Below are 25,647 nucleotides of genomic sequence, written 5' to 3'. Positions count from 1 at the left end.
CAGCAGGGCAGGTTTTTTTAAAAACACAATTCATAACTAAGTCTTGGAAGGACATCAGGAAGAAGCTGGAAAAATTAGAAAATGGGCAGGATAGGGGATTTCAGGAGTTGTTAAGGTGTGGAGAGTTAGGGAAAAGCGTGCGGAAGAAATCGGGATGTACAGGTAGATAGGGACCCCCTCTCCCTCAGAGATCCGCTGCTCTGGATCTGAGCTCACAGCTGGACGTGAGCTAGAGGAAATGACCACCACTATCTAGGCTATAAAGACCCTTGCAACCCCTCAATAAATGCCATTTGCTGTCCATCACATTGGTGTCCTGGAGCTGATAGACCGAGTGACCCTGGGTTAGGGCCACCGTGCTGGACTTGGACCAGGTTGCCAGGCAACATCTGGTGCCGAAACGCGGGAAAACATCGGGAACCGATCGCCCGGATTTCGGGGTTCGCCTGACCAGGACTCGGCGACTGCACCGCTGGCGAGTGCAGTGAGGGTGACATCCCCTGGACCTGCAAGGAGCATGGAAGCTGTCACGAAGGTCATAAGTGAGATCCACGCTCAGTGGAATACTGATTGTAAGCTTAAGGATTTTATTCTAGCAGTGCCGAGGTTGGTTAAGCTGGGGGCTATAGAGAGCCCGGTAGAAATTCTCCATCTGGAGGTATGGGATAAATGCACCACAGCCCTGGCTGAGGACACCATGTCCTCCGGCTCAGGGAAATCCCTTAAATCGTGGGGCAAAGTTATCCAGGCTTTGCGGGCTGCCCGGCAGGAGCAGGAAACCTGGAAAGCCGCTCGAACTTGTTTATTAGCCACGCCGCAGCTGGGGATCAGGGCGGCTACTCAAACCGCGGACCCAGCCGACCATGCGAACGTGTGGTCCCCGGAGCCCCCTCCTCACCCTCCCAGTTCAAACTCACCGCCACCGGAGGTGGGGAAACGCGCGCGGACATTGTGGCAGGGCCTAATGGAGGAGGCACAGAGTGCTGCTATAATATCGGAGCTCACAGCAGCAGAAAAAAGGTCACCTCCGCCATATGAGTTTAAAAATGGCACCGAGCCTCGTGGCGGGGGGAGGGGCGCTGACGCGGGGGGCGAACATGCAGAGAGCTCGCTGAACAGCGCAAGTGCAGACGAGCAGGGAGGAGGGACAGCCCCCGAGGTGGAGCGTGAGACCAATCACAGAGCTCATTTTAAATCAGGTCCTTATAGGGCAAGAACCTCCCCCAGCAGGAGGCGGAAGAAGCACAGGGGCTGGGGACTGCCCGGCCCCCGGGGGAAGGGGCAGGGTAAGAGCCTGAGAAAAAGGCTGAGCAGCCCGGCAACGTCCAGTCAGTCGACTTCCGGCTCTGACTCTGACTGGAGCTGGGACAACCGGTCAGAGGAGTGGTCGGAAGAGACAGTTCAAGCATTTGTCTCGAAATGGAACATCGCCTTGATACATGGCATCCCGCACAACAGCACCGGACAAGCCATCGTCGAAAGAGCAAATCAGACTCTAAAAACTAAACTGGAAGTACTAGGAAAGGCAGAAGGCTTCACCAATGCCATTCCCTCAAGCGACCAAGCGTGGTTACTAGCAACTACGCTGCTAGCTTTGAATCAATTCCCTAGGGGGGATGAGACAAACAGTCCAGCCCAGAGACACTGGGCCACTCGAGCACTTGAGAAAGGCCCACGGGTTGTGATCAGAAATGAACTAGGGGAGTGGGAACAAGGTTGGAAGCTAGTACTCACGGGGTGGAGGTACGCAGCAGTTAAAAAAGATGGGGACATTAAATGGTGTCCACTCAAATTTATCAAACCAGACCTTCAGAGTGGAGATAATGAGAATTGTGAGACTTTGTTTGCAGGACTGGATCATCGGACGCCCCTGCAACCCGTACACCCCACTACCAGGAAAGAGAGAGGGACCACCAAGCAACCCGGCATCACCTGAGAAGCTCACACCGTCAAAATCAAAGCAGCAACGGTATCTCTGTGTTATCTTGTTCCTAGGGTTAGTGGGCGGAGGACAGGCAGACACAAAGCATTACCCTCATCAGCCATTCAGGTGGGTTCTACGCAGTCTCTCAGGTGAGAGGGTCATCAAAGAAATGGTTATAGCTGACACTCCAGTTTTTAATTTCAGACTAAAAGACATTTTTCCCTCACATACGGGGTTCCCCAAATTTGAAGAGACAGCACTGTTTCAGACTTATTGGTGCCCTGCTTCCAACCCTGGAAAAAGTTACTGTAATTACCCAGGGTATGGATATTGTGGATATTGGGGCTGTGAAACAATTGTAACAGGCAATAGGTGGAAACCACAACAGCCTGATAAGTTCTTGCAAGTTAAGTTTGCTCCCCACGGCTGTCTCGAACCAAAATTTGATATGGATGGGCGTGTGATCTTGCCCCAAGGCAGAAAACAGAATACCTGCACAGGCTACATAATGACAATCCTGCAACTAACCCATGATGGTTGGACCACGGGCAAAGTGTGGACAGCGTTTGTTCACGTTGCTCGCTGCATCTGGGCAAACATACAAATTATCAGACTCCCACCTTCAATATCCCAATCACTCAGACCCAATCCGATTCTTGCACTGAGTAGACTCGGGAAGGAGATCACAGCTAACCACAGCTCCAGTCACAAAACACAAATGCAAAAATCTACCTCCTCCCTATCCAATCTCTTAACCAAACCAACCCTCTCCAATCCATTCCTAAGTGTGTTAAATGCAACCTTTATATCATTAAATCAGTCCAATCCAAACCTCACAGAATCATGCTGGTTATGCTATGATGCACAACCCCCTTTTTACCAAGGTGTTGCCCTTGATCTCCCACTCATCTTTTCCAAGTCAGACAGTCCACGCCAATGCAGATGGGGCACCCCCCGGAGAAGCATTACCCTAAGCCAAATCACAGGCCGAGGCAAATGCTTTGGCAATGCAACCCTGGCAGTGCAGGTGGGCAAAGTCTGCCGGGAATTCGTCAAACTAAAAGGGGGGAAGTTCCAGTGGGTGATCCCAGCTGCATCGGGGATGTGGGTCTGTCAACAATCCGGGGTGAGCCCGTGTGTGCTTCTTGACAAATTCAATCATTCTACCGACTTCTGTGTCCAAGTTTTAATTGTCCCCAGAGTTCTGTATCGCCAGGAAGAAGAAGTGCACCACCTGCTTGAGGATCCAGGCCAGCTCCACAAGCGAGAAGTGATAACAGGCATCATCATCGCAATGCTCCTGGGTTTAGGAGCTACCGGTGCTGCCACAGGCGTCTCAGCCCTTGCAACACAACATCAAGGCCTGGCCCAACTGCAGATGACAGTAGACGAGGACTTGCAGAGAACTGAGAAATCCATTTCTTCCCTGGAAAAATCCCTTTCCTCACTCTCAGAAGTCATCCTCCAAAACAGGCGAGGACTGGACCTTCTGCTCATGCAGTGAGGAGGCCTGTGTGCCGCCTTGAAAGAAGAATGCTGCTTCTATGCAGACCACACCGGAGTCGTTAGAGACTCCATGGCCGAGCTGAGGGAACGACTGAACCTGAGAAAAATGGACAGAGAAGCTCAACAAGGCTGGTTCGAATCGTGGTTCAACCAGTCCCCATGGCTCACCACCCTCATTTCTACCCTAATCGGCCCGGTCACTATAATCCTACTAACACTAATCTTTGGGCCTTGCATATTTAACAAACTGGTGCTATTTGTCAAAAAGCGTTTAGAAACAGTTAACATTATGCTCGTCGAACGCCGACAACTGCTTTAAAGTGTGCCTGTTACTAACACATTTACAATTTTATACTAACTTTACTAACCCACGAAAATTTTGTAATGTCTACACTTTATAATTTCATATAAATCCTACTAATCATGAGAGAGGGGGGAACTGTGGAGAGTTAGGGAAAAGCGTGCGGAAGAAATCGGGATGTACGGGTAGATAGGGACACCCTCTCCCTCAGAGATCCGCTGCTCTGGATCTGAGCTCACAGCTGGACGTGAGCTAGAGGAAATGACCACCACTATCTAGGCTATAAAGACCCTTGCAACCCCTCAATAAACGCCATTTGCTGTCCACCATATTGGTGTCCTGGAGCTGATAGACCGAGTGACCCTGGGTTAGGGCCACCATCCAGGACTTGAACCAGGCCGCCAGGCAACATAAGGGAAGCGCAAAAAGGATATGTTAGAAGAGATAAGAAGAGACAGAAAAATAGAAGCCAGGATTCTAATGGCAGCAGTCCAGAAAACACAACCGCAAACAAAGAGAGATTGAAGTAAGCAGAAATAGTTTGGCTGAGAATAAAGTAGAAAGGGATGCCCTAAGAGAAAACAACAGTGCAATGATAACTTTTCAGGAGGCAGAAACACAAAATGAAACCCCATACTTTTCTTAGCAGAGATAGAAGCTATTAAAGAGCTAGGAGAAACTCTGACAGAAGGAGAATGGATTTTGTCCGATGGTAGAATAGTAGTACCAAAATCTTTTGACGACAGATCCTAAGCAACATACATAGAAAGACTCACTGGGGAAAAAGGGCACTTTGTGAGCCCTTTTTAAAATTTTATGAGTGTATAGGAATATTTGAAATTAGGAGACAAATTAGTCAAAAATGTCTTATATGTCAGAAAGTGAACAAAAAAGGGCTAAGGAGTCCTCCCTTTGGAGGCAGTTGAACAGCCTATAGGCCGCTAGAAAAAGAAAGAAATCCAAGTTCATTTTACCAAGTTACCCAGAATAGGCAGGAGAAAATATCTGCTAGTTCTAGTATATCATAACTCAGTAGGTAAAAGCATTTTCTGTGGCTTTGGCTACAGCTTAAACAGGGGTATATTATAACCACTGCAAACAATTTGAAAGAATTAAAAGAAAAAGACATTTCAGCTCAAACAACTTCTCTTGATTTTTCAATACATTCTATCTGACCAGGACAGTATGTGTTGGTAAAATGTTAAAAGGAGAAAAAAAAAAACAAACCAAAAAAACCCCTGAACTCATGCTTCATGGGTAAAAGGGCTGATACAAAATAAAGATTGAAAAGTTATTTCAACACCTAAATACAAAATTAAAAAGAACTAAAAAATTGATTAAAACCTTTTCATTTGGGTTTAAAAACATATTTAAAAATTGTAATGAATTCATTTAAAGGCTAAAGAAGTTATTTGGTGCCCAAAGGCTACAGTCTATATGAAATTGGCATAAAACCACTGTACCTTGGGACCAAAGGGGGATGTAGCTTTTATATATATGGTGAAAAATGTTATTCTATGGCATTACTGTTTGAAATATTAATTTAAAATTGTTTTGAGAGCTGCATGATTGAAATTCAGACGTTTTGAATTAACTGCCGACGGCAACCTCGTTGAGCCTGGAGGAAGAACAGCGCTGATGAAAAAGAATTAGATGCCTGTTTGATCAATGAAAATGGCCCAGGTGAATTGAAAAACTCCTCAGGAGCCTCTGGCAGTCAACACTAACTGATTTATTTGAGGAACTGCAACTCCAGAAAAAGGGACTGGTAACACCTGTTATTAAGAGGGTCCAAAAACAGTTAACACACTGGGATTGTACTAACTGTGACTTAAAGCATTTGTGTTGTTGGTACGTGTTGTTTTAATTCATGGTAGAAAATAACTAAGGCTAAAGAAAAAGAGAGACAATTGATTTGTTTAGTTTGTTTAGGTTGTGTATGTCAACAGTTAACTTTAGAAAGATATTTTAGTGATTTTTTTTTAACTGTTAACTGAACTGTATATGAAAACAAATTTTGTTGTAGTTGGAATATCTCCGGAGCTTTAGTGGATTAAGAAAAAAGTATAACTGATCAATTTAGGGAAAGAAATAAGACAGGACAGTGCTGCAAAACTACAAATAATTTGTGCCATCCTTGGAAGAGAAAAAGTTAAAACGGCTCATACAAACTTTATGAGGCCAAGGGTGCCAAATGAATCCCAGGATAAAAAACTTTGCTACCGAGAAGATGGACATCTCGGCCCTTAGCTGCAACCCAAGGGGCCTTGAGGAAAAGGTAGAAGGTTAAAGGTCCTGAGGATTTTCACTGTGCTCACCCCTGGCAACTGGCCAAAGCCATAAGACTGCATGGAACAGAATCCAAAACAAGCAGCACAAGAGCCAGCAATAAAGAAACATACTATTCCCGATCCCTATGACAAATGCAATCGCTCTATGTGAGTCAGGGATAAGATGGAATCAGTTTTTGTGGCACATCGATATGTTAGTACTGCCTGTTACGATCACAAAAGTTTTTTTTAGGAATATGTGCTATGTATTGAGTAAAAAGGAATTTAGGATTTAAGAGGTGAGCTCCTTATCCTAACAGTTTTTAGTTTTATTCTAGATATGAAAATTTCTTTTGTTTTGAAAAAGATGAGAATGAAAAGGGGCCCAATAAGAAAATAATTGAAAACCAAAAAGAAATAAAAAGGGATAAAGAAAAGTTCAGAGGGAAAGAGTTAAGGGAACTAAATGAGCTATGTAAACAATTAAAAACAGCACTATGGCAACTGGGATTTGCCAACTTCAAATAAAAACCTTTTTCTAAATTTGATGCAAGAAATTGCCATAGAATTGGAATTAGAAGTTGATATAAAAAAACCTAAAAGTCAGAGTTATTTGAGATATAGAAAATACCAAGATGTAGCTTTTTAAAGCACGGATCAATATGATAAAAAGAGAAAATGGGGGATTGTTATATATGTGATTTGTGCTAGTTAAATTGCAACTACATTAGCAAAGTTGTTGCCTTATAATTAATAGAAAAATTGTATTTAATTGTTATAAAGGAGAAAGGATAAAGGAAACGGTTAAACAAAGCAGATGAAATCATCCTCCACATGTTTAGTGGGAGTGAGGATAGTAAGGATATTGGTCTAAGAACAGCATCTAGAAATAAAACTTTTGACCTTGAATTGGGCCAAATTGGGATCATTCCAGGCACTGGACGCTGGACTAAGGCCTGTTGTGGGAACATATATTTAATTATATAACCCTAAGCTTAATGTGCCTGCGCTACCTGCAAGGTCAAACAGCGAACACTGAGGAAGACCCAGAGCCTTCATCAGAAACAAGACCCCAAAAGGAGAGAGACCCCCGACCGCTGGTGCAGCATGTGCAACACAACATAGTGACGTAGATTTTAGGAATAGAAACGAGGAGGAGCTTTCTAGAAGCTTCTGTATTAATATGTATTAGTAAACAGTATATAAGTGAGATTTTTAGCTTAATTGGTTTGGTACGGTGTGAGAGGAAGGGCCACACCCGTAGCCCCGGTCAGTGTTGCTTTTGCTTTATTTGAACCAAACCTCAATTAGACTAAATTACTCACTGCCAGATTTTTTATTTTCTTAAATATATGTAACTAATATATTTTGATTGTATTAATTTATATACAATTGCTGTTATTAATAAATTGCTGCTAAATTTAACCTTGTTGTTTTGATTAATTGGACAAATCTGACATATCTATTTATAACATTTTCTGAGTCTCTGAGAGGTTTTTGGGCAGTTATGGCCTCCAGTTCTCACCTTCAAGGAGTCCATGAGGAGCCTGTGTTGGGCATGGACCTCAGTGGGACCCATTAATGCCTCGAGCTACTTTAGGTTTTTCTTCTGACTGGGGCTCCTGGAAAGGTTTGTGCCATCTCCTCTCAGGCCCTGAGGTTCCAGGACTCAGCACCAAATGCACCACGGGGCTCACTGGGATCAAGTAAGTCCTGACAAACCATGGCTCTGCCTTTCTTTTCCCTCTGGTCCAGTGCAGTTGATTAGGAAGGTTTTATTCTAGAGAATAAATGGAGAAATATTTCAAAAAACTTCTTAGAAATAAATGTTCCTATTTTAAAGAGTGTCTGTTTCTCTTCAGAGCAGAGTTGATTGCAGCGTTCTGTGATTGGTATTGGTCCAAGGTCTCTCCTCAAGAGGTCTGGCCTGCTCAGAGAAGCTCTACCTTGAGGTCTGATCCAGTGTGGACAACCTTGCTCCACATTGCCCAGCCCCATCCTGCCTGTCCTAACTCACCTGGGATCTGCTTTGGTTGGAGAACTGGCAGCATTCAGGGAAACAGGGGTTTTCTTCCTTTTCTCTTTTGGAAGCAATCTAAAACTCCTGGGTTTCCCCATTACAAACAGACACCCTCCTTAAGTGTGTGCCAAGGAGGTTTCTCTTTCCAAGGCAGAGCCATACAAGATCTGTTTTAGGCCTTTGGACTTCTTGGTTCCACAAGGCCTTGTTGTGTCACCATGGACTTTTGGTTCTGTGAGGCTCTGTAGTGACACAATGGATGTTGAGCCCCACAGTATCACAGTGGTCTTCTTTTTCCTGTGGCAACCAGCAGCAAACCCCACTGGCAGAGCCACATGCCTGGGAAGAAGGAGGATGGGGGACATTTGGAGTGATGGTTTTTGTCTTCCTAGGTCACAGTGATGTGGGGTGGGGCCCTGCTGTCCTGGAGATGGCTGAACACTGGTCTGCCCATGGAAGGGGGAAGAGACAACAGGCTCTGTCCACGGAACTACAGCAGAGAGGTCAGACCAAAGGCTGGGTTTAAAAGTCTGTTACCAGCAGAGGAAACATCAATGTGAGAGGAAAGATGTGTGCTAACGTCTTTACAAATCATTTCATGGGTGAAGGGATGGCTGTTAGGGTCTTTGAAATGGGTTGCAAAGTTTCTACCAGCTTTGGGCAGCAGGTTTGTTACTGGGCCCAGACAGCTTGGCTCCTGAACCAGACAAGAGTCTGCACAAGGCTGAACTTCTGAACTTCGGGGAGAAATGCCAGATTCAAGGGGGAATATGGGGTACATGGGTTGGGAAGGCTGTATCTTCCGAGTACCTTGGCCAACGGGGAAGGGAAGAGGGCAAAGTGTGGCCGGGAGTTAAGGATAAAAGGAGGTTGCACTCTCTGAAGCCTCGAGAGAGAAAAATCTGTGGGCGTGTGCCCTGTAAAGATGCCACCTCCTAGGACAGTGGCTGCCTTTGGTGCACCAAATGTTTCCTCTAAACTGACATCAGGAAACTGGGATGGTGAGTTTTGTTTCCCATGGAAAAGAGCCAATGTTGATATCCAGGGGCCTCTAACTGAGACCTGCTAAAATTTCATAGGGTGCAGGATTTCTCCCAGACCAAAGATGCCATATGCTCGTACCATGGCTGCCATTGGACTGTCAAATGCCTTCTCCTAAGTGACATCTGGAAACTGGGAAGTTGAGATTAATTTCCTGTGGAAAATAGCCACCATTCTTATTCAGGGGCCTTGGCCGGTACTGGGTTTCTGCCAGCTAAAACTCCATACGGCACAAGACTTCTGCTAGACCAAAGCTGCCACCACCTAGAAGCCCGGCTGCCTTTGGTGCACCAAATGCCTCCTCCTAACTGACATCTGGAAACGGGGATGCTGATTTTGTTTCCTGTGGATAAGATCAACCGTTCCTGTCTGAGAACACAGGCCAGCCCTGCACTCCCCAGGCAGGGAAAGCCCCGGGATGCCCCAGAGGATGGAGCACGGCCGCTGTGGGGTGTCTGCCCTGCCCATCTTCCGTCCTGTCCCTGGCCACGTCCACAGTGGGTGGCATGGGGCCAAGCTGGCAGCAGCCATCAGCCTTGTGACAAGACCTTGAACTTCACAGTGCTGCGGAACTGAAGCTTCAGCACAGAGACCTTTCCAGCCTGATCTGCCCTCGTTCCTCTGAGTCTCTGCACAGAACACGGCGCGGAACAGAATGGCAGGAGGGGCCTGTGTGTCCCAGGGCTCTGGATTTGCACCGCTTGAGCTCCACAGAGATGCAGGCAAAGTGAAGAAGCCAAACTTTATTGATGGAAAGCAAAGCAAAGGGATGAGCTGAAGGGGAACAAAAGGGATGGGCACAATCTGAGGACTGGAGGGAGATAGCAGTCAAAAGGGAGGAATACTGGAGGGAAGAAGAGAGGATGGGCAGTGTCTGAAGGCTGGAGGGATAGAGCTATCTATAGGCAGGGAGAGGGCTGAAGCCACACAAACTTCCCACAGGCTCAGCTGTGGCAATCATCAGCTGTGCCTGGAGTTCCAGCTGGTCTCTTCTGGTCTCAAGGTAGCCTCATCTTCCATGGCATCTGCAAGTCTTGAAGAGATGCTGGTTCTTCTAAGGCAGCAGATGAGTGTGGTCCTGCAGCTCTTCTGTTGAATATCTCTTGATCTCCTGTGTTTGTCTGGGAAGGGCTGTCATCTCTCCTCAGGGATTGAAGGGCTGGAAGAGAGAGGAACAGAGCCCGGATCTGTGGGAATCCTGGGAGACCTTCCTGCCAGGGCCATCCCAGCCAGCTCTTGCCATGGCCACAAGAGAGGAGGGGCCAAGGGGATCAGCTGCAAGGTGCTGGCCCACGAATCCCCCCGCCCACGTCCCTGAAATCTCCCTGTGCTCCATCCACGACACCCCCCGTCCACACAGGGAGCGAAGCCCTCCGTAGCCGGGCCAGGGATTGCAGCTCCCTGCCCAGGGATTGCAGCTCCCCCCGGCAGCCCCCGCTAACAGCCCGCTGCCCTCACTCACCCTCGCTGATCACCTGCAGCTCTTCCTTCTGCCCTCTCAAGCTCCGTCCGGCGAGCCCTGGGAACACAGAGCCTGTCACGGCTCTGCCCAGCGGCACAGCTCCCTGCCCGCGGCGCTGCCAGCCCTGCGGCCACTCGCCCTCGTGGCCCGCAGGACTCAGCCCGGCCCTTGCCGCACGCTGCCGCCCCAGGGCACGGCTGCGGGAGGGCGGCAGCAGCCCGAGGCCAGGCGGGGCTCCGCGGCGCCGGGCGCGGACGGCAGAAGCTGCCGGGGCAGCAGGCGGGGCTGGGGCCGAGCTGCGGCGGGGCGGGGAGGGGAGGGAGCCCGGGCTCACCTATGAACCTGATGGCCGCCTCTCGCAGGAGCTCCTGCGGGCTGTCCAGGTACGGCAGCGCCTGGCGCAGGTGCTCGGCCGCTCGGCTCCTGTCCTCTGCCACCTGCGGAGAGCGGCGGGAGGGAAGGGTCGGGGCGGGCTCTGCCCCTTTGCCCGGCGCTGCCCGCGCCCGGCCCCGGCCTCCCCTGCCCGCACGGCCCTGAGGCGCGGCCAGCAGCCGCTGCGCCGGGCTCTGCAGGGGCACAGGGCCGGCTGTGCCCGGGGAGCCGCGGTGCCGGCCCGCCCCGCCCTGCAGCCCCGCTGGGCCGGGGCTCCATCGGCACCCGGCTCGGGGCAGCAGGAGCCGGGAGCAGAGCCCGTGCGGCCCCTGGGTGCAGCGCTGGGCAGGGCCACAGCTGCCGGCCGCACACAGTGAGCGCCGCGCTCAGGGGGCATCTCCCGGCTGAGGCAGCGCCTTCCAGGCCGGCCTTACCAGGCGCTCGGCGAATTGCCACAGCTTCTCTGTCTTCAGCAGTTGTACGAGATTCTTCCTCTTCAGGAATTTGGCCGCACAATGCAGCGTTTCCCGAGAGGCCTGGAGAGCAGCAGAGATGTGGAGATGGCACCGCAACCCAGGGCACAGGACCCGCGTCCCTGTGCCAAGGCCTGGAGAGGCTGCAGCCGCCAGGCACCAGAGCGGGAGGCAGCCGAGCCCCCTGCCAGGGATGCACCAGCAGCCCACGAGTCCTCACCTCAGCCACACGCCGATTTTCATCATGGCAGTGGAATAAAAGTGGGGGTAGGCTTTGGCACACACTTGACTTCAGAGGCTTTTTCCCCTCATCTACTACCAATTCCATCACCTTGCAGAAGAGGATAAAGGAGAGCAGCTGCACATGTCTGTTGTCCTGGAGGAAAGGAAAAACCTTGGCACCAACTACTCCAGCCTCCTGAACAATGGCTCAAATAACCCACAGGGCACAAAGTTTCTGGGCAGCAGCCAATGTCTGTGGCTGAGGACACAGAGCCTTACGTTGTTAAAGAGTGCCAGGAGCGCCTCAGCCAGCTTCAGGGCAGTGGTGCTGGATATCAGGATGTCTTTGTCCTGAAGCACACGCGGAGGGTCGTGCCAACCACCTCTCCATCTGCATCACGCAGCAGCTCCAGAAGGCTTTGAGAGAGGCTACACATTTTTCTGGCCTGTGTGGAACACAAGGCTGTGCTGTGAAGCCATGAACGGCTGCACCACCACCATTGCCCTGGCACTACAACCCCACCCAACTGCCACAGGGCCCACAGGACAAAGGCTTGTCCCGAAGAACTCGGGGAGGTGAGGCAGGAGAACTGGGAGCATCTGCCTCAGCTCCTGAAGCCCAGCCAACCCAAGGGGCTGCTTTCCCCAGCGCAGCTTCAGCCGCTGCCCCCTTCTCACCATCGAGGGATCCTTGCTGAGCACCACAAGGCCTCTGAGCGCCAGGTGACGCCTTTCCCTGCACTTGCCCTGCACATGCCTTGACATGATTTCAATGATGCTGTCAGCACATTTAGTCAAATCCAAGCAGTCCAGGACCTGGAAGGCACAGGGCAGTGACAGGGGACCAGGCGGCAGGAGCCCGGAAGTGCTCAGGGCTGGGCCCAGGCAGCAGCACAGGGCACGGGCACTGTCCCAGGCAGCTGTGTCTAGGAGAGGGCAGAGAGCTGAGAGGCAGCTCAGCGAGGCAGCACTGGCCATCAGGCTCACCTCCACAAGGAATGCCAGGAAAGGCAGATCCCAGCGTAGCTCTTCCCTGCTGAGCTGCCCAAGCAGGCGGCGTGCAATCCCAGAACACAAGGAGAGGGAGACACGGCGCATCTCCCTGGCAGGGGGAAAGGCACCAAGACACTGAGGTGGGCAGGCATAGCTCTCTCAGGACTGATTCACAGAGATCCAGTCTTTGCCCAGCATCCCTGGAGGGGATGTGCTCACTTTGGGAGGCTGCCCCTTCTGGGCACCTCCTCTCCCAGCCTTTTCCAGTCTGCTTGGCTGTCTGTTGGAGACAAGGCTCTGTGGCCTATGACCACAGGGACTGTGTGGGGCAACCCCAGGAACAGAGCACAAATGTTGGGGGCAGAGGGGAAATGGGGGAGGTCTCACCTGGCCAGCAGACCCGCAGCATAGTGCTGGGTGTCAGCACAGAGCAGCGTGTCCCAGCCACGCTTGTGCTCCATGGCCATCACTTCAGGCTCATACTGCAGACAGAAGAGCAGAGCCTTCATGGCCTGCACTGCAAACCTGTGTGCAGAGCAAAGTCCAGGTCACACTGGGAGCACTGGTGCTAGCTGCAAGTGCGTGGGAAGGACAGGAGGACTGGGACCTGTTGGGCTTGCTGGGAAGGCGGTGTTGCTCCTGGCACGCTCTCCAGAAGTTATCGACTTCCTCTGGCATCTCCTGTGTGGTGATGACAATGTGGAAGAGCAGAGCCACAAAGAGGTGGGAGGAATAAAGGATCATTGCCTTGTGGCACTGAGGCACAATTAGCCAGATGACCAGAGTTGCCTGCCAAAGAAGCAGCCCGAGACAGCGCTCAGTGCCGAGGTGTCCATGGGGCAGGGCCCGAGGGGAGAGGCAGGGGGAGCAGCGGGCCTGTCCCTAGCCCAGGTTTCAGCCCAGTGCCTGAGGCATGGAGAGGATGGAGAGCTGCTGGAGACGTGGCTGGGGAGCGAGCAGAGGCCAGTTCCAGAAACTCACAGCCAGGGCAAAAATGTCTTTGTTGTCCCCATCAGAGGTGCACATGCTGTGCACAGGCCAACCCTTCATCACACAGAGCAGGACTGGCAGCACCTTCTCCACTATGGGTCCCGATGAAGCTATGGCTCTCCACATCCTTGCAGCAGCTCTGTGGGATCGGAGCTCTGTGTCAGGGGCGTCTCAGACACAGTACCATGCCCTGTACAGCCCTGGGGCCCAGGTGACAGAGCCCCAGTGCCCTGAGGGGCGGGGAAGGAAACAGAGCTCAGGAAACAGTGGGGCCTGAGGGTCCTGGATGTCTCCGCCTGTCTGGCAGACCCCATTGGACAGGCCAATGACCACACGTCACAAAGGATCCTTGGGCACCGTTGACCATGCTGCACCGTGTCACAAAGGGCCCTTGCACACATTGCCGCCTGCCCTGGGGACGCCCTGAGCCCTCCCAGTGTGGCCCAGGTTGGAAGGAATCCCTTGGCCCAAATGTCTAAGACAGTGCAACAGAAATGTTAGGAATGGCTCAAACCACAAGCAAACGCTGTCTTGCTGTGTGGGCTCAGGGCATTTAAGAATCCTCAATTCAGGAAAGCTTTACTTCCCAATTGCTCAACTCAAGTAGTTCCAAAAAGTTGCAAACTTCCCAAATTCATTGGCATGGCCTGAGAATGTGATAGACTTGGAAGTTTGCTTCCCATCTCAAAGCAGCAACTCATTTGCCTTAACATCATCCCTTGAGAGTCACTCTCCAAGACAACACTACACAGAGGCAAAAACAAGGCCTTTTGGTTTGCAAATGGTTTACAATGAAGAGATGATAATATCCTAATTCTGTGAAGGAATAAAAGCTCACAAGGAATGGAAGTCCACTCAATGTTACTGAGTTAGCCCAAACAAATGAGTAGATTGCAAAATGGCTAATCCTCCTTCTGCTACAGATATTTCAGTGGCTTATAAAGTACAGCTCTCCCCTCTTCTTCCCTGGGGGAGAATCAGGACCACTAACAGAAAAAATCACAGCTAGTCCTTCTGCCCTTTATAAGCAAGGCTGTGCCAAACCTGCATTCAAGCTGACTCAAATTCCAGCCTAAACCTCTCACCTACCAGGCAACTCCTTCCCCACAACGCCCACCAACACCAACCCCCCTAAAACAGCCGCACAGAAGCCCTCAACAGCCTGCCAGGACCCCCAGCTGTCCCCATCCCTCCACAGAGCTTTCCCACCCTCCAGCAGACGCCCTGGTTCCCTGCAGGTGCCGTGAGTCGGCCCTCAGGAGGATCTGCTCCAAGGCCTTCCCCGGCAGCAAGCTCAGGCTGCCAGGCCTGTAGTTCCTGGATCACCCTTCCCACCAACCCTTCCTGCGCACGGCTCTTACATTCGCACTTTGGCGCTCAGCTCAGGCTGCTGCACTTAAGCAGGACTGCTGGGAAAGGATCGGGAGTGGCCTGGCAAGCTCTTTCTCCAGCTCCCTCTTTACTCTTGGTGGAGGTAGAACATTCCACAGGAAAACAACTGGTGCCACAAGGAATGGGCGGCATCAGGTAGCTCTGGGGGGAACGCTCAGGACTGCTGTATCCTGAGGGAACACCGTTGGCCTTGACCTGTAGGCACCTGCAAAAGCTTAAAATCAGCTGCCTCAGCTTCCAGGACCTCTCTTGGCCAGCATCCTGATGTGTGTGCAGGACTGCTGCGAGGCACTGCTGGGACCCAGCGGGACAGGGGCAGCTGTCTCGTGTCCACGTAGCACCCCTTCACGGAGCTGGGCTCATCCCAAAACCAGACAAACGATCTGGTGTCAGCAGAGAGGAGCAAGGAGCACTGGGCTGGCTCCTCGCAGGGTGTCTCAGCTGGGCTTGCTCCACAAAACGCCCCTGTTTGAAGGCCTGCTAATGCCCAGCTGCCAGAAATGCCATCCTTGTTCTCTCCAAGGTGCACAGGACGAGCCAATGAGCAGGATGCCTTGGGAGGCAAATCTTCCACGCCTTTGCTGAGGCCGGGACACATCAAGATCAGCCAAGACTCTCCATGTTGCCTGGCCCACACAGCCCAGCTCGGTGCTGGCCCTGGCCCACAGCAGCTTCCATCAAGCGAGAGGCAAATGCATATGGCCAAGAGTTGAAACGTGAACACACCAAATAAACATTTATAACACCCCTCAGAACTCCCAAAAAACCCCAAATTCTCCCCGAATATCCCCCAAAAGTTAACTGTTTGCTCCTGGCACACAGGAGTTGTTGAATCAGACCCTTTGGAGAGCAGGGCACAGGAAAAGAGCTAAAAGAGAAATTGGGGATTTGGAGCCTAATTTTTACAATTGTTTGAAATTCTGGGGTGCTCTGGCACAAATAATACCATCAATTCTTTCCCCAGGTGTTGCTGCTGCTCAGGCATTGACTACGCGTGAGAAGCTGAGATGTTGAGTGAATGAACAGCTGAATATCACTTCCACTGTTTTGAACCAAATTCTTACGGATGTAAATAGTATTAGACACACCCCACTGCAGATAGAGCTGCTATAGATTTTTTGCTATCAGCACATGGGCACGGGTGTGAGGATTTTGATGGGATGTGTTGTATGTATCTTTCTGATCATTCTGCATCCATTCACCAGAAGATCAAACAACTGCAAGATAATATGAGGACGTTAACTGTGGATTATTGAGGTTTGGATGAATGGTTAGAAGGATGGGGAATACCCGCATGGTTGAAAGATATAATCAAGGGGTTTGGATATTTTTGTTCGTTATTAGCACATAGTTTTTTCTATAAATAAAGTTAGTGATTCCCTTGATAAAATAAGATAGAATAAGATATGATAAGATATGAAAGAATAAGATAATATGTAGAATATTATAAAATATAACATAGTATAAAGATAAGATAATATAAGGCTAGGATAAGATAAGACAAGACAAGATAAGATAAGGATAAGATTACAAAGACGATTTGGCTGGTGCAGAAAAAGAAGGGGAATTGTAGTAATGCTGAACAAGGTTGAGACACCAGTGGACATGCCTGTACAAATCTGGGCCTTGTGTGGTGTGCACCAGCCAAAAACCATATTTGGTTGCTATGTTCAGCTGTTCATTTCTTTCTGCATATTTTGCTGTTTGTTCACATGCTTCTTTCACATGCTAGCTGGTTTCGTGTATTTCTTAGTGTAGACCAGCGTTTTTAACAGGTGCACAGCATGAGAAAGTTTTGGGAGCTTTTCAATAACTTGTTTGAAATCCCCCAAGGCCGCTGGAAGATAAACTATGCTAAATTAGGAGAGAAGACGTTGAAAACACAGAACACCAAGATTAGAAGATTCAAGATAACAGGAGGCGGCGAAACTGAATGCGACCACCAATTACTGACCCTGAGGGGTTTGAATGGGTGGATCAATACCCTAAAATTACCAATTGTAGAGTGTGTCCCCACATGAGTGATGGTTCTAGAAATGGATAATTAGGGTGAATTATAAACAATAAATCGGCTTCTGCAAAATCATATTGATCGGCTGTCCAGAAGTCCAGTTTGTTCCTGCCGGGGCTGTGCCCTATAGGGCAGGACCCCATCCCCTATAGGGCACAGCCCCAATTCCATACAGGGCAGGACCTCATTCCCTATAGGGCAGAACCCCATCGCCTATAGGCCACAGACCCATCCCCTATAGGGCACAACTCCCATCCTCTATAGGGCAGGAACTCTATCCCCTATAGGACACAGCCCCATCCCCTATAGGCCACAGACCCATCCCCTATAGGCCACAGACCCATCCCCTATAGGCCACAGCCCCCATCCTCTATAGGGCAGGACCCCATCCCCAATAGGGCAGGACCTCATTCCCTATAGAGCAGGACCCCATCCCCTATAGGGCAGAGCCCCATCCCCTATAGCGCACAACCCCCATCCTCTATAGGGCAGGACCTCCATCCCCTATAGGACACAGTCCCATGTGTTAGGAAGGATGAGGTGTTGACAGGAAGGTCTCACACATGTGTGTGTATAACAGAAAGATTTTTGAATGTAGAATCTGAAGAAGGAATAGAGATGAGAGCAAATTTTGATGGAGAAGAAAAGAGTTGCTGAGCCAGTCTTACTGGGTAACTAAGAAGGCAAAGGGCAGTGAGTTGGAAGGGGCTTTTATGACTCCGAGCAAAGGATAAATCCACCTCAAACAAAAGATGTTTTTACCAATGAAAAGAATTTTCACAGGCAAACAAAAATACCACGTTGCAAGTAGAGAAAAGATCTCAGGATTTTCCACTGCAAGAAAACTGTAAAACAACTTCTAGCTTAAACTGGAACACACTAACATTTTCTGACTGGAAAATAGCAATAAGAATATAGTAATGTCAGTAGGCATGATAGGCTACAGATGATAGTGAAGGGATTGATTGGTTGTCATGTTTTAGGATGCTCTGTAATGAAAATTATTTAATGCATTGTAACCAGAACTAGAGGAAGCTTTCAGACGAACCCACAGATGTGGCTGTCAGGCTGCGGGCTGGGCTCTTGTCACCCACGGCCCGTGAATTGCTGCATCATTTGGATACAATAAGCAGCATTTTAAATTATAAATAAATTGCCGCATCATTTGGATATAATAAACAGCATTTTAAAGAGCCCGCCTGGAGTTCCGCATCCCTCATTTCAGGCTCTTACAATCAGAGGGAGGGGACTCCGTGCCGGGTGCGGAGCACGCCCCTTGCTGCGATTGGCTGATTCTGCCGTCACTCCTCGATTTTGCGCGCTGATTGGGCAGAGCGGAAACAAGCCCGGTCCCGGTAGCGCCCCCAAGGCGATCGCGCCACAGTAAAGACGCCATTACCGGAGCGCCTGTGCAGCCTCGGGAGCGGCAGCGACCGGAGCGCGGTGAGTCGCTGCTCCGGCACCGGCTCCTGCCGAGGCCCCAGCGAGAAGGAGACCGCGGGCAGCCGCTCCCGCAGCGCCCTCAGCCCAGGGGGAACACGGGCCGGGCACGGCACAACGAATCCGCCAGGGCCCCCTACCGCCCCCTCAGCCCACAGCGAACCTCGAGCCCCCGCAGAACCGAATGCGGCTCCCACCTGCGCTGGGGCCGCCTCCAAGCTCTGCCGCCGCCTCACCGGGCTCCGGCCGCTGCCGCCACTCCCGAGCCCGCACAGACGCTGCCGCAATGGCGCCTTTGGCCCCGGGGCCGGGCTTCTTCCCGCTCTGCCCAATCAGCGCGGCAGAAAGACGAGTGACAGCATAATTAGCCAATCGCAGCGAGGTGCGGGCTCTGCACTCGGCACGGACTCCTCTCTCTTTCCCCGAGCTCCGCCATTTCTCGGAAAGCTCGCCTGAGGAGTGGCTCCCGCGCTGTGCCCGGCCCGGGCATCGGGCCAAGGAACCGCTGCTGCCCTGAACCGCCGGGAGCTCGGGGTGAGCAAGTGCTGAGGGCGGTGGGAGCTGAGGGTGAGTCCGGGATGGAGCCGGGTCCCACGTGGAGCCCCGGCAGGAGCCGAAGGCGGGCACGGGATGTTTGAGAGAGGCCGCGGGGCTGTGCGGGAAAATTCACGTGGCCAGAGTTTTTTGTGACCAAAGGAGACAGAGGAGTTCTGTACAAGTGACTTTATCAATGAGCATCGGGGGAGGCCCTGCGGCATTTGCCATGGGGTCTCTAAAATGCAGCCTCCTTTTTATCCTCATTTTCCCGGCCGCATCTCCCTTTCCCGAAAAAAAGGAAAGCTACTTGGAAGGTTCAGATTTCCCGATCAGCCTGCTGCATGTCCTCCTTAATATGTACCCCTCCTTTAGTATCACATCCGATTTTCACGGCTGTGTGTAGTGTTTCTCCTTTTCAGAGTTCAGGAATTGAGCAGGATCTTGGCTGAGCAGCAGTCTGTGTCAGTTAGTAACATTTTCTGAAACGGAAGATTTCTCCCAATGCTTTCTCATGTACAAGTCCCTGGCCCTATCTCCAAGCAGATTCACGCGTTGACTCTCTTTGTTCTTCTTCTGTCCTCTTTGATTTTTGGATTATTCTCAGTTCCCTCACTCCCTGTCCTTTTGTAGCCGTTTCTGGGTCAGGAGGCCTGGCTGCCACCTGCATCCTCTTGCTCAGCTGCTGAATGAGCTGCACTCAGCAAGGTGTCGTGCATGGGAAAAAGATGAGAGTTGCTGCAGCACATCAGAGGAGGAAGAGCATTCGTTTATGGCCATGGTCTGCCAGGGAACCATGAAAACGTGTCCCATTCCCATCCTTTCTACATTTCGACTGAAATATAATCTACTTTCTTGCTTTCGTTTTTATCTGGTTCACCACTTTTCAGTTATCATTTGTTTGCATACAGCTCCTAGAGTCATTTAGTTTTCCACAACTCTCGCCTTCTTGTTTGGCGTGGTTGGGTTTGCAGGAAGGTGTGGAGCTGGATTTGTCTGGTTGGTTATTATTTGGAGGACAGCTTGTAATTTGATCCCATAATTCAAATGATAAATGGGTGCTTTTCATTAGCAGTGTTAATTTAATTTCTAAAGCTCCTCTCCTAGCTGCCTGGAACCGATCCTTCACTTCCAGAGCAGCCATTGGATGACTCAGATATGGCCCCCCCCCCCACGACAATCTGGTTTTAACTTGATATCTTTAGTGTTAGAGAGTCAAGACATTATTTGATTCTGGCCAAGGTGTGTGAAGGAAATAATTTCTTCCACACATCCCCCCTGTGTGCAGAGACAATCATTCAATGGCACGTGAGTTTTACTAGATTTTTCATAAATTTATACAGTCTGAACCCATTGAAATCCCTTCCTTTATTGTTCATTACTTCCAAGTTGTGTAGTTCTTAATATTTGCTTTCCTATCGGACCCGGATTTCTCCTCCTCTGATGTTAATTAGGTCCCACTCCTGGATTTCCTTCTCAGCCTTTTCCTGACCAGGTGTCTCCAATTGTTCCCGGGAAGGTGTCTGGGATGGGTGTTCCTTGATGTTTGCTGATGGTCAGTGATGTTTTGTTGATGGTTGTTATCTTTGTGGGGATCTTTTGGGCTATTCCCAGTCTGTTGAGATGTTAAAGTCGTCTCTGTTGAATGGTGTAACATCCCTTAAAAACAAGCCTTTAAAATTCCTTTCCCCGAGGCAAACCAAACCAAACCTGAGAAGTGAAATGAGATTTTTAAAGAAATTTAAACTTGGTATATTTAGAGCCAGAGTGGAATTGTGCCGTTGTGTTCCCCAGCAGCTGTGGCAGTGCAGGCACAGAAAGCAGCAAAGCTGCAGCAGTGGCAGCAAGGATTGGCCCCAGTGGCTGGAGATGCCAAAGGAGGGTGCCCAGGCAGAGGATTTGAGCAGAGGATGTGTGGGCAGGCCCAGGGGCTTCCCCCGCTGTGGAGCCCTGGCTGCTGCTGCGTTGCCTTCAGTGCAGGCTCAGTGGGGCCTCCCATGCTGGTGCTGCAGCCGGGAAGTGCAAATCTGCGGGGCTTGAGAGCCCCTGAGCCCAGGGTGAGGGGTCCCCCCGTGCTGAGCTGTGCTGGGGCTGTTTCTGTGCTCAGGGACACTTGGGATGGGCCACGGCACTTGGCCACCACTGGTGCTTCTTTGCACTCCTCAGGCAGGACCCGATGTCCTGGTTGGATGTTGGGAACAGCAAAGTGCCAAGGCAGGCTCTGTGCCAGCCCAGCTTCCCGTGGGAGAGATTTCACAGGAGACAGGACTGTGGCCACAGACTGTTTGAAATATACATCCCTTATCTGCACACCCCACTAGGTGGAGAATTTCCAGGGTAAGGAATTCCTAACACCAATTCCAAGGGAGGTAATTGAATATCTGTTCTGGGTCTGGCTCTTATTCTCGCCAAAGCCAATAGCAAAAGCCATATCCATGGCATCTTAGTTTCTATACCAGCTTCCAAAGGGTGTTTCTTTATTTCCCCATTCATTCTCTCTGCCTGACCTGGGCTCTACAGTTACCAGGGTTTGCGGAGGTTCCGTTGTATTCCTAAAGCAGCCATATCCCCCTGGAGGATCTTTGCTGTAAAATGGGTTTCCCATCTGAGCCTGTTGCTTTCACAATCTCTTTTCTTGGAATTATTCGTTTTAGAAATACCTTAATGATCGATCCAGTGATTGCTGAAGAGGTCAGAATTACTTTTGCCACCCTGTTAGCTGCCATGCTGTCACCAGCAGATATTTGAGTCTTCCTGCTCAGGGCATTTCAATACCAGGCTCTTCCAAGCACACACAGCTCCGCCGGTTGAGCTGACCATGCGGGCGGTAACCTGCGCTTGCTCTAATTCCCTTTCCTTAACCAGAGCGTGTCTTGGAACTCTTTTCCCTTCTCCTGCCCTTGCAGCCCCATCCATAAACACATTTTGTCCCTCAGGCCAAGGAATGTCTCATTAATCTCTCCTGTCCTGGCTCTGGAGCTCTGTCACTGGAATGCAGCCATGGGGGCAGTGCCAAGGCCGGGCCCCCCCGTGCTGTCGTGGCGGGAGCGGCTGCAGTGGGGACCGAGTGCGGGCGGGAGCGGCCGAGAGCCCAGCGCTGCCCCAGCCCGAGCTGCCCCAGCTCCATCCCTGCCCCTGCGCTGGGATGCTGTGGGTTTGGGGGGAAGAGGGAGCCGGTAGTGGGTGCTGGACCTGGGGGCAGCAGGAGAAGGGAAAGAGAAGCACTGAAGAACAAAATGGTCAAATGATGGACATTGGAGGAGAAGGTGGGATTGTGCAGGAGAAGGAGGAATAGTAGGAGGAAGAGGAGTGTGAGGAAGAGGAGGGACACAGGAGGAGGAGGAGGATGAATGGGAAGCAGCACAGGGTTTTATCTCTCCCTCTCTCTGCCACCTCCCCTCAGCCCCAGGAGTGTTTCTCCCCCCACATGCAGCAAGACAGGGGAGAGGGATCCACAATTTTCAGACGGGTGAGTTTTGCTGTCTCTGAGCTTTATTGGTCTAAATATTGGTGCTTTGGGTTTTTTTGGGGGGGGGGATGAAACTTTATATTTCCGAGCGTGTTATGGCTAAATCTTGCTGTTTGCAGGATTTTTTGTCTGTGTTTTGATGTTTGGAGGATTTTTGGGCTGAGTCTTGCTGTTTTGAAGATTCTTACAGACACAAGATGCCCAATGACTTCCTGAGATGAACTTGGGCAAGGATGAATCCCCCCCACCCCAACACCATCTGCTCTTGTTTTTTCCCCTAACCAGAGATTTTCATTCCCCAGACGTGGGTGGATGGAGGAGGAGGAAAAGCCCCTGAGATCTCTCATGAAGAGGAGCAGGAAACCCAGCCCAGGGAGCTGTGAGGAGGAAAGACCCTCCCTGAGCCGGGAAGGCGGCCGGAGATCCAGGCAGAGCTCAGAGCTGGTGGAGAAGCCTCATGGAGAGGAGAAGTCCCACAAGTGCCTGGAATGTGGGAAGGGTTTCAGCTACAGGTCTGATTTGATCCGGCATCAGAGAATCCACACTAGTGAACGGCCCTATGAGTGTGGGGAATGTGAGAAGAGTTTCCAGACAATATCTAATCTGATGCAGCACCAGGTGGTGCACACAGGGGAAGGGCCTACACCTGCTTGGAATGTGGGAAGAGCTTTGGGTGGATGTCCGCCCTGAGAAGACACCGCCAGCGTATCCACGCAGGGGAAAGGTCCTATGAGTGTCCTGAGTGTGATAAGAGGTTTCAGACCAGCTCCAAACTCCTCAGACATGAGCGGATTCACACAGAGGAGAGGCCCTTCTGCTGTCCCGACTGTGGGAAGGGATTCAAGCACAACTCCACTCTCACCCAACACCAGCGCATCAATTCTGGGGAGAGGCCCTATGAGTGTCCCGAGTATGGGAAGAGCTTCTCACAGAGCTCAACCTTGACCCAACACCAACGGAGGCACCACTAAGGGAAGCCCTGTGAGTGCCCCGAGTGTGGGAAGAGCTTTGTGCTCTGCTCCAGCTCCATCCTCTATGGGAGGATCAGTGTTGGATGATCCCCAGTGACCCCTGTTGGGCAGAGCCCTGGTGATCTGTGGTCCTGGTGATCCCTATTGGAAAGACACCTGGCTGGGGGAGCTGTACATCATCCTGTCTTCCTGTGGGTACCTGGATGTATGCAGGGACAGGAACATCCATTGGGACACAAACTGACATCGGGAATTCCTTGGGAAGAGTGGATTTGTTGGCTTTCAACCCCAGGAAATGTCTGTGTTCAATCCTGTCTTCTGGTAGCATCCAGGAACACTGAATATTCTTTGAGGTCTATTCCAACCTCAGTGATTGCAAAATTTTTATTTTTTATTACTAATGGGTGTCTGGCATAGCAAAATGGTGATGGACTGTTGTCAAGACCAAGATTTTGGACACAGTGGGGTGGAAACTCCTCCAGAAAAGGTTCTTCCATCCCTGCCATGCACATGGATCCTCAGTTGGCATGGACAAGGAAATGCTTTTCTTCTGGACTTGAATTGCTTTTGATTTCTCTTTGTCCCTTTAAAATATCCAACACTAAAAATAAAGACACTGAACAGAGACATGGGTGGGGACATGGTGGGACATAGACACAGAGAGTGACATGGGGACAAGTGGACATGAACGGGGATGTTGCCATTTGTGGGGACATAGAGGGGACATGGATGGAGATGTGGGGGACAATGAGAAGAATGGAAACATGATGGGTGAGGACCCAAGGTCCCCCTTGCCTGGCGCCCCAGCCGGGCATTGGGCTCCTAAACGGGAATGAAAGTCCTTGTGCCCAGGAGGGAAATCCCAGCACCCCCAGGGTGTCGGGGGAAGCTCAGAGGCCACAACAAGGAGGGGAAAGCCAGATAGAGCTGTCCCACTCCAAAACTACACTGCAGAAATCACAAATCTCAGGCATTCCTCCCTTGAAAAAGTGGCAATGAGGTGCCTGAATCATGAGATAGGGAGTATGGCACTTCCAGAGTAAGGAGGAGGGTCCTGGAACCCCAAATCCAAGGATGTACAATGAAGGTGGTAAGTTGGGGGGGCTGTGGGGAAGGGTGGAAGAGCAGGGGAAAAGAGGAGCTGGGATCCCCAAAGAGTGGGAGAAGGGGCTGGGACTCCCAAATTGCATTCGTAGGGGTCCCACTTCTCCTCCTTTCTAGTCTTGCCTCCTCTTCCTATTCTTTCAAGCTCTTCTTCTGCTCCTGCTTTGGCCATCCTCCTCCTCCTCCATCCCTTCTCCTGCTCCCCCTGGGCCCAGTGCCCACTTTTGGCCTCCCTGTTTTCCCAAAACCATCGCATCCAGCAGGAGGAGCTGGGATGGAGTGGGGCAGGTCGGGCTTGGGCAGCGCTGGGCTCTTGGCACGGCTTGGTCGCCCCCCATGTGCCCCCTACCCAAATTCACCTGGCAGCTTAGGGGGTTTCCAGCACCTTTGGGGTTGGCGTGGTGCCGTGTTGGGGTTCAGGTTGCTTCCAAGGCCCCACAGAGCACGGTGAGAATGGGGAGGACACGACCTTTCCTGGGGGTTCCCATTCCTGATCCATTCCAGGGCCCGTTCTGCCCCCCTCCAATCATGGCTGCCCCCACAGAGTCTATCCAACTTCTTCCCACCTGGCCCCCAATAAATAGGACCAGGTGAACTGGGAGGCTTTATTTGGAATACTGGGAGCAGCTGTTCAAGGGCAGTGACAGCGGGCTGGGGGTCCCCAGGGGGAGCACACGTTCACCCAAGTCCTGCTGGTCCCCAGACAGGTGAGCTCCCAGTCCCACCAGTATCACCAGTACAGCCCCAGCTCCCCCGACACGCCCCATCCCCAGCACCGGGCGGTGCCTCCTGCCCCAAAGCAGCCGCATTGAGCCATGGGGGGGGTCCCTGACGCCCCACCCCATGCAGCACTGGGAGCACCAGTCCGGACCAGTTGGAAGAGTAGGCGGGGGGCATCAGAACCCATGGAAGTCAGTCCATCACAAGCTGTCCAGAAGCCCTGAAACTGGCAGAAAGTATCAGGATCTTCCCTAATATGGGATCACCAGATCCTTCCCTGTGGGGTCCCACTCCATTGTCAGAGCTTGTTAGAGTGTGTAAAATAGAAGCCTCTCTGAGTCCTGCAGAAAGAGAGGATGCAGGGATTGAATTAAAGCCTTTAGAAAAATTAAAATATATTAAGCCACTCAGATATGATGTAGAAGTGTAAGT

The 25,647-nt window shown here is 51.0% G+C and overlaps 1 long non-coding RNA gene and 1 pseudogene across 1 annotated transcript; one reads left to right on the top strand and one right to left on the bottom strand.

The window, feature by feature from the left end:
* LOC130266042 (zinc finger protein 883-like) overlaps positions 1-25,647 on the top strand; it is a 222,077-nt pseudogene that overhangs the window by 133,474 nt on the left and 62,956 nt on the right.
* Positions 11,983-12,658, bottom strand: LOC130266234 (uncharacterized). The gene is made up of 3 exons (XR_008842789.1): positions 12,579-12,658; positions 12,270-12,407; positions 11,983-12,037 (listed from the first exon to the last, which is right to left on the bottom strand). It is a non-coding gene; the product is annotated as an uncharacterized LOC130266234 (long non-coding RNA).

The sequence above is a fragment of the Oenanthe melanoleuca genome, unplaced genomic scaffold, assembly GCF_029582105.1.
Source record: "Oenanthe melanoleuca isolate GR-GAL-2019-014 unplaced genomic scaffold, OMel1.0 S001, whole genome shotgun sequence".
Taxonomy (NCBI): domain Eukaryota; kingdom Metazoa; phylum Chordata; class Aves; order Passeriformes; family Muscicapidae; genus Oenanthe; species Oenanthe melanoleuca.
The sequence above is the reverse complement of the archived record's forward strand: the minus strand, read 5'-3'. Positions and strand labels throughout refer to the sequence as shown.